Raw genomic sequence first — 3204 nt, forward strand, 5'->3', positions numbered from 1 at the left:
TTCTCAGACGTAGTGTGCTACAACTGAAAAAACATTCCAGCTTCTATATTCATTTAAAAATATCTGTTGTGCTGTACTAAACATCTTGTAATTAGAAGGGGAAGCTTCAGCACACATATCTGACAAGCTGACGAACAGAATAGCTTGTCTTCATATATTTTAGCTCTTCATGCATTTATCACCAACAAAATGCTTTGTTTCAAAGTTAATTATGCAAATATCAGTTTGTGACAATTGGACCTGTTTTTACAAATGCTTTTAAAACTGAAGAGCTTGAAATAATTGAAATTATTACCATGCTTTTTCTCTGCTGCTTTCTGTAAGAAAGTCAGAACCACATGCAGTGTACTATCTCCCAAAGAAATCTGACTGCTAATGCCCTCTTCTTCTTTTGTAGTTGAATTGTCCTTTTTATAGAAGCATTGTTTACAGTGAGTGTCTAGTTCACAGATTTTGAAGCTGATGGAGGAACTCATGCTCTGGTACTGTGAAACATTTAGTAAGTACACTTTAGTGACGACTACATAGAAAACCGCCGAGGTGTATGGAAGTCAGATGTCAGGTGTGCTTTACGTCAAGTGTTTTGCTTCAGAAAACATGAGCTATAAGTATTGAAAAACCTTTCCTTCTAACTTTCACAAGTGTATTGGAAGTCTGTTTATCAAATGAATTTATAAACTGTTCTTTTAAAATGTATATTCTTCTTTCTCAGTTGAAATTTATGTGAACAGGGAATATAGACAGTATGTATGGTAAAATGAGTCAAACCATTATGACATCAGGTTTTTTCCACGTAGAGTGAATAAATATGGTAAGCAAGAATGTGGGTTTTTTCTGAAGTCTAATTAGCAAATAAGTCTTCCCTTCAGCTACATCATGCACACCAGTTTTTGGTTGGATGGGTGTTATGCTGTGGCTGGTACTCTCTCATCATACATAATTTTATATCTCAAGAAATTTCTTTACAACTTACACACTTTATTACCAACTTTTGAGAAAAAAATCATCAGCTTCATAGCAGAACAATAAACTGGGGACTGAGACCATACTAAATTATCAGAAGTAATACACTTAAGGTGATTCTTTAGGCATAGCCTTCTGAGTTTTTATTCCTGAAATATTCTTATAAACTCTGAGGAGGTGCATACAGTTATGTCACATCATTGTTCTCTCACTCTTATTCTGTGCCTTCCACTCCTGTCCTCGTAAAACATGCTGCTCATCTCCCAGATGTAGTGTGGGACAGCTACAACAGTGGTCACCACTGTCCTGGAGAAATATGAGCTCTACACAAAAAGCACAAATCTTTGCAGCTTTTGCTAACTTGTCAAGTGTCAGACATGGATTTGTTCTTGGGACATGTGATGTATTAGTCAGCAGATACGCTACAAGCAAAATATGTGGCATGGCAACCAAGTATTTTGGTAGGAAAAATATGCTGCCATGCACTGGTCTTTTAATATACTGACTATGCGCCATACTCCTCATTCCTGTGTTTGCCAACAAGGGATTTCTGTTTCCATGTTGTTGATTTATTGTGCTTTTCTAGCAGAATATTTTAACTTTGTCCTTCTCCCCAGCCTCAGGTCCTCCTTACCACTCAATGGAGAGATTCTTTGGTTCATTTGATATTCATCAAACATTTCTCTCTCCTTCTCTCTCAGTATTTCCTTCTTCCTCCTCCTTAACATGATGGCCAGTGGGCTTCTGACCTTCAACTTCTCTTTTCTTTCCATGTCTTCCTACAGCCTACACAACTTCCCTACACAAACTTCCTCTCCTGACACCAGGTCCTTCACTCCTGCTCTTGCTTGTCTTTCACTGAAGCAAGGAACTCACTCTTGTATCAAGAGATAACCAGCCCATAGTAGAGGAGGATGACAGGCCAAAGAATTTCTCCTCCAGCATAACAGGGTTTTATGACAGCAGTCCAAATACTATTTCTGCAGCTTCTGACCTTTCCCAGTACTGGTTCTCACTTATTTCCATCAAGGAGGTTGGAAATTATCTTTTGTCACAGTTTTCCTCCTAGGTTCCTGATTTGCTGGTTCCTATTCCACATACTAATCTTGCCTTCTAATACAGATATTTATTCTCCTAGCTTAAAAGCACACACAGGCTACATCCCTGTATTTCCCTATATATGGGAATATGTTGAGAGTCATCCATGATTCTGTTACTGAGCTGCTGAGCCCTGAACCTGCTCGATCCATTAGCCTCTAGCAAAAGCTTAATTACCTGTGCTTCTTGAACTGTTGACTGTTTTCCATGCTGTTCTTTAAGTGTCAAATTCATACTGTCCTTGCTTTATTCTTTCTCTCATTCTGTCTTTCAGATGATACTCAGGTTCTTGGTTCTACAGACACGTTAGGAACATTTAACATCCTGGCAAAAATGAGCTGGACTTTGTGCTAAAAGAGGCAGTTGGAGTGGGGAATAATGTCTTTTGGAAATTTCTAAGTTTCTATTTATCAGTGCAGTTTGGGTTTGTTGGTTTTGGGTTTTTTTTCCCTCCAGTCTGCAGCTGTGAAAATTCATAGAGCTCAAAAGGTTATTTTGGCTTGTGGCAATTAACTGCACAAAATACCAGGTTTAAAGCTCCCATTTAAAAAGGAAGTGATTCATTTTTACTTACAGCCGTGATAAGTACCCAGTACTTCATGAAAAGCATTCACTCAGATTTATGTAAGAATTATTTACTCTTATATAATGCTCTTCTTGTGCCAAATCTTGAGAGAGTTAATGAAGAGAAGAATATAAGCAGCAAGCATGCATGACTGAGTTGAAACATGAAGTGTCCATCTACCCCTCCTGTCTTTTTAGAAAGAAAAAAAAGGCAACTTATCTTGCAGGAGAGAGTATAAGTGCTTTTAAAAAGAAGAAAAGTGTGTTGTACATTCCATTTTCTACATATGGTATGTAAATGAATTTGAAGCATAGTAGACAAGGTACTTTGAAGGGTTTCCTGGGTACCTGCTTAGTCATAGATTCCTGCAACGTGAACCAAAATAAAATGATTGTAGCAGGCAAAAATCTGTTTCAGAGCTAAAGGAAACCTTCCAGCAGACATTAAAATCATGGAAAGAGAGTAAGTATTCAACTCAGCCTTTGTTTTATTGTTTCATCACTTCAATAGTACAAGAACAGATTGCCAACTTAATGAGTGCAGACAAAAAAAGTGTGTGTGTGTGTGTGTGTGTGTGT

The sequence above is a fragment of the Antrostomus carolinensis genome, unplaced genomic scaffold (genome assembly GCF_000700745.2).
Source record: "Antrostomus carolinensis isolate BGI_N321 unplaced genomic scaffold, ASM70074v2 scaffold33981, whole genome shotgun sequence".
In the NCBI taxonomy this organism is placed as follows: Eukaryota; Metazoa; Chordata; class Aves; order Caprimulgiformes; family Caprimulgidae; genus Antrostomus; species Antrostomus carolinensis.